This window comes from Mesoplodon mirus (assembly GCF_964341445.2).
Source record: "Mesoplodon mirus genome assembly, chromosome: 20".
In the NCBI taxonomy this organism is placed as follows: Eukaryota; Metazoa; Chordata; class Mammalia; order Artiodactyla; family Ziphiidae; genus Mesoplodon; species Mesoplodon mirus.
This window is the reverse complement of record NC_138996.1, coordinates 9981689-9994171: the sequence shown is the minus strand read 5'-3', so window position 1 is coordinate 9994171 and position 12483 is coordinate 9981689. Positions and strand designations below refer to the sequence as shown.

The following is a 12483-nucleotide window of genomic DNA, read 5'->3' as shown; positions in this document are numbered from 1 at the left end:
TGGGGAAGTGCGTGGGTCTGCTCACTGCACTCACACTGCCTTTACCTCTCAAATGAGGAAACTAAAGGAAAAAATGTCCCCAAGGATATACAGCTCGTCTGTGTAAAGGGCCAAGACTAGTCTCCAACACTAAACTAGCCTGCTAACCGCCAGCCCTGTGATCTTGACCTGTGTCACCTGCCCCATCGCATGCCACCCTCCCTGATGCCCTGCCATGAGCAGTAAACATGCAGGGTGTCTGGGGAATGGCAAAGCTGGTTAATATCTCTTTGTGATTGAGCGCTGTATCCAGCACACTGTCTGGGAGGACAGACCAGATCTTTATCCCACTGGTGTGAAGGTAGGCTTCTGTGACTATAAGAAGGAACCCCTGGGTCTTTAGAATTAAGAGGAAGCAAAGCCGTTGATTGCTAATGGGAGATGCTGGGTGGACAGGCACCAGTTAGGATTCAACTGGGGAGGTAAAAGAAAGCACGGAGAAGATGGGGGTAGGCTGGAGAGAGCCATTTACAACTGCAGCCCTCTGCAGGAGAAGCTGGGTTTGGAGTTTGGGTAAAAGGAGAATAGAACAAGGAGCTGTGGAATTATCCATTGGATGAACCACATTTCCAAAACAAAGTTCAGCACAGCTGACCCTGTGAAGCTCTTCCTGATCACCCCACTCTGAATTATGTGTTCCCTCTGCAGTTTTCCCAAATGATTCTGTGTATAAAATCACATTGTTCTTCTCTACCTTTGTACCTGTCTCCCCCACTGAACTGTGCCTGGTCTGGAAGACTGTCAGTAAGTGATTATTGAACCAATCAATAATCAAACAATGAATGGATCAGGAGATTTGACATTTGGTTTGTCTTTGAAAATCTGAGCTATGTATTTGCCTTAAGAATATTGCTGTGGAATAGTCTACCAGAAAGGCTGAGATTTTCAAGGGCATTAAGCACACTGAGAATGTATCACCTCATTATGTAACTAGAACATTTTAGATATATCTGCAGTAGAGTTAGGCATTAGAATCTAATGCATAGATAAATAAAAGAATATAAGAATATATACACAAATACAAACCCATACACACATATATACTCAAAAGTCTATATATACATACATATATGTTTGTCTTTATGTGTGTGTAAGTATATATACACACACAGAGAAAGAGAGAGAAAATATTCATTGTTTTACTGACTTTATGGACCAGGAAGACATACACACTCCTAAAATTAATATTCATGAACATTTATTAACACTATTGTAATTCAACTTATCATTTGAATTATAATATTTCTACCATTACAATTTTTTCTGCTATGTATAAGCCTGGAATAGAATTAAAACATCTTATACCTGTGAGATTTCAATATTTTCTAGGTTGATATTCATATTCAAATTATTTCAACTTGCTTCTTCAACTTTAAATCTAATGAGAGCATCATCTCTTTTCTTATATGGTACTAAGCAGTCTCTGTGTTCACAAATAGGTATGTTAATAAGGCTTTGTAATTGATACAGCCCTATTTCTTAGGGAGTCCTTGGAGAGGATAGGGAAGGAAGTGAGGATTAGTCTACAGATGCAGAGGCAGGAGGCCAAGGGATTGACTGCTGGAAGGTCTCACTTCTGTCTCTGTGGTGGGAGGGGAAGCCATCACTGAGAATGAAGGTGATGGAAGGTTAGGAAGAGGCTTGAAATAAGTTGTCAGCTTTGAACCGTCCACAGGGAATGGGAAAGAAAGTTACACAGAGATACACAGGAGGACTGAGCTCTGAGTCAAGAGCTGAGGAAGGATTGTGTCAATTTATCACAGCCCAAGGTTTAGGTGATTTTTCCCATTGGTGTCTCCACATCCTGATCACAGGAAGGGATGTGAAGATGTGTGGATGATTCCAGGTTACAGCCTGCCTGAGGGGGTGTAAACACAAGAGGGCAAGGGACCTGAGGGTACTAATAAGGGGGAGGCAGGCTGATGTCTAGGTTATCAAAGAAATGAAGTCAGAAAAAAGTCGATAATATGGTATATATGGATCAAGGGACTAAAGGTCGTAACACTGAACAGTAAGATTCTGGAAGGTTTATTATGCGCCGACTATTGTGTGAAGCATTTCACATACATTATTTCATTTCATAATAACTATGAAGTCTGCACTATGACTATGAAAGAGGCTAGGTAAGTTATCCAAGGTCATACTGCTAATAAATGATAGAAGGGCTCAGCCCTCTCATCTATTATATGACGAGACCGCATGGTGAATAGTTATAGTGAAATTAAGAAACTGTTTTGAGCTTAGAAAGCTGTGGTCTGGGCATGAAATTTTGGATAGAAAGGAGGAATTACTGGAGGGCTGAAGGTCTAGAAGTTGGTAGCTGGGTGGCATGAGCCTCAGAGGAACACGAGCACTAATTTGGAGCAGAGAGATGGAAATTTGAAAATGTCACTAATAATCTACAAGGATGTCAACACTGCTTCTGGGTTATTTGTAACTTAGAATGAAAACAAGGAGTAACCACGAGGGAAAATGCCAACACAAATCTATGCAATACAGAATCACTACTACTTCGAATCTAAATACATAGTGATAAAGATCCATCACACAATGGAAAAATGATTGTATTTGTATGACAGATCATGTGGAAGCATATTATAATGTCTACTTGAGAAAGCCTTACTTTCAGTCTTCCTTTTCTATTCGAATTCTACTTCCTGGCAAAACAAAAAACAAACAAACAAAAACCAAAAAAACCTTATTTTCAATTCTTACTTAATGACTTGCTGCTCCATATGAAAAGTTTCACATCACTCATGTGGCTTCCTCCATCTGGGACGTCCATCCGTCAGTGGCGTTCGTGCAAACTCTCTCTTGTCTGGACCAAATTCCACATTCTACACAAAGTTTTTCTTCCTTCTCCAAACAGAAGTATAGTCGGTCCACCGTATCTGAGAGTGGTTGAATTCACAGACAGAGCCCAAGAACGCAGAGGGCTGACTATACTGTGCCACTTTATACAATATAAGGGACTTGAGCATCTGTGGATTTGGGTATGGGGAGGGGGTCTGGAACCAACCTTCCCCAGATTCCTAACGACAATTGTATATGCTACTTGTGCTCCAAAATCCCCACCACATTTGTTTGTACTTCAAATGCCTCTGCTGCCTTTCACAGTTACATCCATAATCAGTAAAACAACAGCTCACATTCATTGAGAACATCATATTCCCTGTGGGGCCTAACATGGGTCCCTTGAAATAGATTTTCTCTAAACCTCACACATCTCTTATGTAGAGTATAATCGGTATCAGTTCCATTTTACAGATGAAGAAACTGAGGTTCAGAGAGGCAAGTTACTTGTCCAAGCTCACACCACCAAATAGGAAGGGACCAATATTCAGACACAGTGATGTCTATTATTAGTCTCGGGCCCAACCCCTGTAGTATTCTACACATACAGACTCACATTCTATAAATCCTGAAGAGTAGGTACAGCTTAAGATCTGAGTATAAATGATCTTTGTACTTCCTGAAGTGCCATGACAGTGCTTTGCCCATAATAGGCTGTGCCAAGATACTGAGTGAGGGGATAAATGAATCGGGCTAGTGATAGTTAATAAGGGAAAACTTTGTTTCTGAGCATTTAAATAATTGTGGGAGAGGGTAAATTATCAGAAGAAAAGGGCTTAAAAAGTAAGGAATAGGGCTTCCCTGGTGGCGCAGTGGTTGAGAGTCCGCCTGCCGATGCAGGGGACACAGGTTCGTGCGCCGGTCCGGGAAGATCCCACATGCCACGGAGCAGCTGGGCCCGTGAGCCATGGCCGCTGGGCCTGCGCGTCCAGAGCCTGTGCTCCATGGCGGGAGAGGCTGCAGCAGTGAGAGGCCCGCGTACCGAATAAAAAAAAGTGACGGATAGTTGGCAGTGTAGGGGGAAAATGGGGCTACAGGGAGATATGTATCAGGACCTGAGCCATGCCAGAGCTACAGTAGCCCCACTAACCCCAGTCACTGTTAACACACCCATGTTGTGTCAGTGTACCTGTGCGTATGTCCACAAAGTCATTTTCTTACCTTTAAGAGTTTGATTTTTCTTTTTAAAAATTTGACTTTATTTTTCTTATTTCACTCCTTAACACCTTACCGATGCACAACCTGTCAATGGCATATACTTTTTTTCCCCAAAATAAGTAAAGTTAAAAAAAAGTTCTCTTTTATTATTTTCTTATTTCTGTGATAGCATTGTTTTTACATTATCAATTGGTAATAAGCAGGAGAGAAAATAGCATGGCTTGCCAAAAAAAATCTAGAAAACTCTTGGACTAGGATGATTTCTTGCTATGGGCAGGGGCGAAAGAAGAGGGATGAGCAAGGACCCCATGGATGGACATTACCTAAAAGGTTTGTTTAAGTATCAGATACAACTAAGCTTTAAACGTCATTGGACGCAATAAAGTTTCTTTCTTTTTGGCCCAGCAGCTAGAGGTGCATGAAAAAGACCCTATTTGTTTAGACAAACAAAAAAGCATCTAAGCACAGTGCAAATGAATTCGTTTTTATCCCAGGTTTATTCCCTTAAATAGCTGGGGAAAAATATTTTCTCTTTGCTGTCACCTCTAAGAAATTATCTTTCACAGCTCAGAAAGACTTCTTATACCACCAGTTCTAGAGAAAGGTTATTTCCACATCCTTAATTTCACCCAGAAATGTAAAAGTAAGTCAAGGCAATAATGTCATGCATCAAGCAGTTATTCTACATGTAATGAAGAGGCTCCAGAAGCTCTTGTTCTATACACGGGGAGTTGGGCAGGAAATGTGAACTGTTTGCAGGTAAAAGTTTCCATTCTGGGGGCATCATTCAATATGGTTTTCTTAAGCTCAGTTACCTTCTTTGCATTCATAATACCTCTGATCACTTTACAAAAAACTATTCAAACATCAGTAATCTCCCACAATCCACTTGTGTGTAAAAGCATCTAAGGATGGAGCCATCCACACAGAGAAAAGATACAGAGGCAGGATTCCATTACCCACATCCCTTCAGCACCCTGCGATCATTTGCAGTATATTAATTTGTACACATTTGTAGGAGTTTCATGGAGATATACTTAGAGGCTAGTCATATGGCTCTATTCTGTCTGCCCTTTTAGATGGTGGATGATCTTTTCAAAGGGAAGAGCAGCAATTTCCCAGCGGCCCTTGTGTAAACTGCTCGGCTACTAGTACAGAGAACGAAATTCCCCCAAATCTGATGAACGGATAGCGTTCCTAGGTTTTCTCTCCCAAACCTGTACAAAGCATTTCCGTTTGTATGACTTCCGAGAGGTCCACTTAGCCAAGGCGCCGACAAATAAAAGGTGGCCTGGGAAATGATGTTCAGTACATCTTGATCATTACTTTCTCCAGAGACCTAAACACAGTGGTGAGAAGGACTCGGGAAAATTTGGTCACTGCTTCCTTCTGCCTCCGTTTCCTTCCCCAGACAGTCCCCTGCTGCGTCCTCATCTCTCTGTGACTTCCTTCTCTCTAAAGGACACCCCAGCCCACCACATGCAGACACAGTCACACACACTGCAGCCCAGCACCCGGGCGTACACGTGTTCCAAGATATCCCATCCCCTGGCCAAGCAATCAAACTCCCATTCCCTGGTAGTAGACTAGGTAGTCGTACACTAAATATTCATTTACAGTGATTCCTCAGACTTCCCTGGAGTTCCAGTGGTTAGGATTCTGAGCTTCCACTGCAGGAGGCACAGGTTCGATCCCTGGTCGGGGAACTAGGATCCTGCATGCTGCACGCACGGCACAGCCAAATAATAATAATAAAAAATAAATAAATAAATAAATAAATAAAAATATACAACGATTTAAAAAATAATAAGTAAAAAAAATAAAATGATTCCCACGGAAAGAGTGGCTACAACATTCCAGAAAGAGCCCCCAGACTTTAATTTGGAAGTCTTGGGTTTGCCCCCTTGTTCTGTCACTTACTACTTCGAAAAATTCCTCTGCCTCTCCAGTGATTCCCCTCATTAGCTTTGGTGTCACGGCCATGAAAATATTCACTATGGTGCGTAAGTGGCTAACAGACATGGCCTTTGTGCATGTGTTCTGAAAAGCAATGTTTAAAAGGAGAGCTTAGGGCTTCCCTGGTGGCGCAGTGGTTGAGAGTCTGCCTGCCGATGCAGGGGACACGGGTTCGTGCCCCGGTCCAGGAGGATCCTGCGTGCCGCGGAGTGGCTAGGCCCATGAGCCATGGCCGCTGAGCCTGCACGTCCAGAGCCTGTGCTCCACAACAGGAGAGGCCACAGCAGTGAGAGGCCCGCATACTGCAAAAAAAAAAAAAAAAAAAAAAAAAAGGAGAGCTTAAAGAGTACAGATAGATACACATATGTATATGGATAACCGAATCACTTTGCTGTACACCTGAAACTAACACAAGATTATAAATCAACTATATTTCAATTTAAAAAAAAGTTTAAAAAGTTAAAAATAAAATAAAAAGAGCTTACTAAGTCAAAGAAACTGTAATTTAATTAGTAAAGTTTGAGAGCAGGAATGACTGAGTTCTGACATCTTCTGGGGGCCTCCATCACCACCTGCCAGAATAAGTGTCAGCGACCCGGGCCCTTTTCTAAAGGTTCCAGATATCTGAGTAAGCTTCTTAGTCAATGTTACAAGAGATGCCGTGAAGAACTGTAAGGAAGTCCAGCAATCAAAATTAAGGACATTGCCAGAAGAACCTGTGACTAGTCCCTGGCATTTTTCAATATGTCATCGCCTTTTCATTTAATGGATGTGAGAACATTTCTTAGTAGACATCTGAGGGTGTAAACACACACACATACACATTTTGTATGCCTTTTCTTCTTGAGAAACAGGCTTGCACTCACAGAACTGATTGAAGTTGAAAAACAGACTTGGCCAAGCAGCCGGGGTTGAAGTATGGTACACAAAAGCTTTCACTCTGGGAAAAACCAGGATCTCTGACATAAAGCCAAACAGTGGCTTCAAGTCCTGCACGTCCGCATCCTTTTCTTTTTAAGCCAGTGCTCAATTTATTCTGCCAAACACAATCAAAAAGGCCTCACAGTGTTTTTTGTTTTTTTGCTTTCTTTGGTGTTTCGAAGGTCAGCTTTAAATGCCTTCACATTTCTTCGGCTGCCTTCTATTCTTCTTTCAGGAAAACAAACAACAACTTAGAAGAGAAAGATAATTTGCTATGCCTGCCAAAGCTTCTGGAGCTATAAGTTATAAACAGGTGGCAGTCACCAGTGGCATAGTCTAGGGGAGTTTGTAATTAAATAGTGGCGCTTTGAGTACCTACCAGAAAGCACTGATGATGGATCAATGGCTTGGGGAGAGTTTTTGTCCCAGACAATCAAGTCTCAGTCTAACACGTATATTTGGGGGCACTGAGGAATGTTTTATGAGTGATTGGGGCCCTAGGATCAATTTTAATTTCACTGAGTTCCTAAGACGCAATTGTCAAGTTTTTTTTTTAATGAAAAACTTTCATTTTTTTAAAAAAACACCTCCCTCCAGAGGGAGTCCCCATGCCTTTTTCTGATGTGAGAGCTGCCAAATGCAGAGTTAGGTATCCTGAAAAAGTAATTGCTTCTTTAGCCGAGGCTCTAGTGTGTAGTTCCTGAAAAATAACCATCTTCAAAAGTTCCAGAGAGAGGAAGGCAGTCTGAATCTCAAATATAAAAAAGTAATGAAATAGACTGAAAAAAATAGGACACAACTCTGTGATTCCCAGGAGGGTACACAGAACACTTTAAATGTCTCCTCTGTCTCAAAGTGACATTTCTAAGACAAACTGCAGGTGTTGGAGACGGGGTCAGAAGGAACACTACAGTCATATGACCAAAATAAAATAACATGAAATTATTTTCAGATTATCCTCAGAACGGAAGCCCTTTCAGAGAGGCAACAAAAGGCAGCAGTTATCGTGGGAATTGCTTAGTGCCAAATCAGAATTAATGGCAAAGAGGCTGAGTCAGACTTGAAGAGGCTGACACCCCAGTAACTGTGTGATTCCTCCCTTCAAGTCTGAATCCACCAAGATCTGGATAAAGTGATTTAAAACAAGAGGTCAACATGCAGTTCCTTATGGTTCGGCACCCGCCACTTCCTGTCTCTCCCAAAAGAGAAATTAATGAGACTCAGAGAATTATTAAAATTAAACTTTAGAAACAGAAATCCCTCCAATGCCATATTAAAATAGTTATTAGGTGGGTCCTCTGCAGTAATAGAAGCTGTGTACAGAAATAGCCACGAGACAATTCCTATCATGACGAAGTCCTGGACAAACGTCTGCTTTTAAGAACCCCTGAGGGACTTCTCTGTGGCACAGTGATTAAGAATCTGCCTGCCAATGCAGGGGACATGGGTTCGAGCCCTGGTCCTGGAAGATCCCACATGCCGCGGAGCAACTAAGCCCGTGCACCACAACTACTGAGCCCACGAGCCACGACTACAGAGCCCGCATGCCTAGAGCCCATGCTCCACAACAAGAGAAGCCACTGCAATGAGAAGCCCGTGCACCGCAACGAAGAGTAGCCCCCACTCGCTGCAGCTAGAGAAGGCCCGCGCACAGCAACGATGACCCAACACAGCCAAAAATAAATAAATTAAATAAATTTTTAAAAAAGAACTTCCTTTCAAAAAAAAAAAAAGACTTGAACAGGTACTTTATAAAAAAAAAAAAAAAGAACCCCTGAATCACTCATGTGACTGTTGGATGGAAAGGTCCTTGCTTTCCAGACTCACCAGGACACTAGGTACCAGGTCAGGGAATGGAGCAGGGTGTGCCAGGATGCTGGAATTTGGGGATGTTGGGAAGACAGTCAGACCACCACCACCAAATCTTCAGTCTGTCTTTACTTCACAGTCATTTAATGAGGGATGGAGTCTTCCATTGCACAGCTGATGTGAAGGTTAAAAGGCTCCTCTGCTTAGGAGGAGCTCCATTGAAGTCCCCTCTCCAGGGTAAATAAGTGCTTATCAGACAGGAGAATATTTATGTTATGAAGAACAATTAAGGATGGCGAGGTAGAGGCCTCGGAGCAGCAAGGGGCGCTGCGGGAGAGGCCCTGAGAGGGCAGGAGAGGCATCCCAAGAGACAAGGGTGAGCATTCGGGTCAAACTTCACCCACTTCTCAATTGTGCAGTTTTCAGGCTGTGCCTGGGCGTGAAAGGCCCCAGGAAAAGCTTCTGGTGCTTTGGAGAAAATGGAACATAAACAAGGTCAGCAACGAACATACACGCTGTTAAGATTTCTATTAAACGGGGGAACTCTGAGTCAGTGTACAAGGTTGTATCTGGAAGAATTAAAAAGATGCTCATGAATAGAAAGCACATTATAAATATGAAGTGCAACAGAAAAGCTTTTGAGTTCAGTCTATTACGTGGTTGTCTTCAGTCTGATACAGAAGCATGACATCATTACATAGCAATGAATAATTACCCTCCGTCACGGGAAGCTCAGTCTATGCCTTCAGTGACTTGATGCTGGTGATGGCAGGGTACCCCCTCCTGTGCCCAAACCTCCAGGCCTATGACTGCTGCTTCTTAGCTGAGCAAAGCCCAGAGATAGGAAGGTTGCAAGCCACCGACAGGGTCATGGAGAAATACTGGCCGGCCACTCTTTAAAAGGATCCATGCCTTCAGCTTGACTCTTCTCTTGAACGGTATTTCTCATCCATGACTGCTCAGATATAGATGTGGAAATTGGGGATATGAAAATTCTATGCTGGTAAAGTTTTCTACAGAGTTTTGAATGAGCGTGGAGATAGTTTGGGAGCTGGGAAGGCCCAGTTGGGGCTAATATACCCAGGCAGGCTCTGAATCCCCAGCCCTCCATAAGGCCCCCAGGTCCACACTGGGATTCCCACGCCCACACGGGGACCCCATGCCCACAAGGGAATTCCCACACTCGCACAGGGATCAAGGGCAGGGAGTAACTCTTAAGCTTCAGAACTTCCACCATTCTCAGTTCGTAGGATTTTTCTAACAATCCTCCAAAGAGGTGGAATGGAAAGACACAACGCTGTTTCTCTGAGGTTCAGCCAAGATAAGGCTGGATTTTCCTAAATAACATTTATATGGAAAATAAAAAGAGGGAGGGGAAGAGTGAGGCAAGGCAAGAACACACACGCACAGATGAAATCACGGAAAAACAGTATCTGAGTTCCTGCTTGCCTGGGTCTAGTCCTCATAGTTTTTTTTTGTGTGTGTGTGGTACGTGGGCCTCTCACTGTTGTGGCCTCTCCCGTTGCGGAGCACAGGCTCCGGACATGCAGGATCAGTGGCCATAGCTCACGGGCCCAGCCGCTCTGTGGCATGTGGGATCCTCCTGGACCAGGGCACGAACCCGCGTCCCCTGCACCGGCAGGCGGACTCCCAACCACTGCGCCACCAGGGAAGCCCTAATCCTCATAGTTTTGAGGGCAGGTGCTTGTCTCAAACAAGCAAAAGATCTTTATCATAAATAAATATATATGTAATAATACATATGTAACAATGTACAAATATATATAAATGTATTGTTTATTTTTGCATATATTTATAAATATATGTAGTGTATATATTATATAAATCTATATGTAATATTATGTATATGTTTGTGTGCATATATATATATATATATATATATATATATATATATATATACACATTATTATACAAGAGAAAGATGCAAGGAAGGACTCAAGTGAGAAAGGAGTTCTAAAAAAAAAGAAAAAATTTCAAGCTAACACAAGTCACTCCCCTCCCCTGTCCTCTGTCTTTCCCTTATACCCATTTATATTTACATTTACATTTATTTTGCTCAGGTGACTTTCAAATCTTGCTGGAGGAACAGGAAAAGTAAAAGCTCAGAAATGTTTACATACTTTAAATGTCTCAATAATATGCACAGAAATGAATTATTTTAAAAAAAGCGTTGGTGACTTTTAGTCATTTTTTTTAATGACTTTGCAAATTTGACGATCCCTGACAACCAAAGCTGATGTTGCCAAATGGCAGCGAAACCATTTTCTTCTTCTAAGATGTCTTTTTCTCTTTATTTCATTGAAATTCAAACTTTTAAAGATATTTTGGCCTGAAGAATTAGGCATGACATTAAGTTTACCAAATTTAGCAAATGAAAATATAGGATGCTTGGTTAAATTTGAATTTTGGATAAACAACAAATAATTTTTCAGGATCAGCATGTCCCAAATACTGCATACTCATTGCATATTTCTACTAAAAAGTATTTGTTGTTTATCTGGAATTCAGATTTATCTGATCATCTTATATTTTATCTGGCAAACCAAGGGGCCATTAAAAAATCATACCTACACCATATAGCCTACTGTTATGGTGGGTGAGCATTAAATAATATAGGGTATTCAAAAATAATTATCCTGAGATATCAGAGTAGGAAAAATATTAAACATTTAGTCATCCTCATTAGTATGGCTGAGAAGTAGTACATATACACAATCAATGTGGCTTCCAGAAGACTAGAGAAAACACATATCAATACTTCAGTGTATTCAGCTTTCCTACTTCCCTCACTTGGCCAAAAAGGGTCATCTTTTCAGGACAAATATTTCCAGCTCACTCCATTCAGTATGAAAATAAAAGACTTTCCTTCTAAACCTGATACACGAGCATGTCCTTCCTTCAGGAGAAAAATCTGGCAATGCTGCGGCAGTTTTAGCCTCTCTCCTGTAAAAGCTATCTGTGAGAGAAGGGCTATTAATATTGTCTCCATTTCCTTATCTAAGGAAGGAGGATTGGAGGCGACGTCTCTACACTATCAGGTTTAGAGGAAGAGCATTGCTGTTTGGAAGGAGTAAAGATCCATTTCCATTCTGGTGGGTCTGAAACCTCACATCCGGGCCGTGTTTCACGAAAGTAAGATGACTGACTTAGTTTCCCAAGGAAAGATATTTGAGAGACACCACAGTTTTCTCTGGAGAAAATAAAGGCGTGGATGAGCAAAGTCAAAACTTATATACTTGTTCTCCTGTTAAGAGTCTTGGTGAGTGTGTCACTGTCTGGGGGGAAGTTTTGGAACTTGTTTGGAAATGCCTTTGAGATTACACTCTATTCTGAGCCGCGAGGCACAGGTAGACATTTCCTGGCAGCTTTAGAATCCCTGTCCATTTCTCTGTGGCTGGTTTCCCAGTCTGTTTAACCAAGCACTTGCCACATGCTACATTAGGACTAGGCTCAAGCAGTTCAGAAGCTGCACTCTACCTTCTGTGTTCATTTAGAAATGAAAAAAAAAAAAAAAAAGAGGCCAGTAATGCTGCCTTATAATGAGTGACGATAGATGGGTGACATTACCTGTTCACGTACCAAGGGAGTCTCTGCCTGTAAAAATCAATTTATAATAACACTTGGAAAACCATATTCTTTTGGAAGTATGTCAGGGCCCTTTATATCCATGAGACAAGCATAATGGGGAATACCCCAGGGGGCACTTACCGACTCACTAAACAAATA

At 41.9% G+C, this 12483-nt stretch overlaps 1 protein-coding gene across 1 annotated transcript in view; it reads right to left on the bottom strand.

The window, feature by feature from the left end:
• The window catches only part of ZMAT4 (zinc finger matrin-type 4), a gene marked incomplete at both ends in the record, with an annotated part of 219793 nt that overhangs the window by 37908 nt on the left and 169402 nt on the right, over window positions 1–12483 (bottom strand). The gene's annotated exons all lie outside the window — the stretch shown is intronic.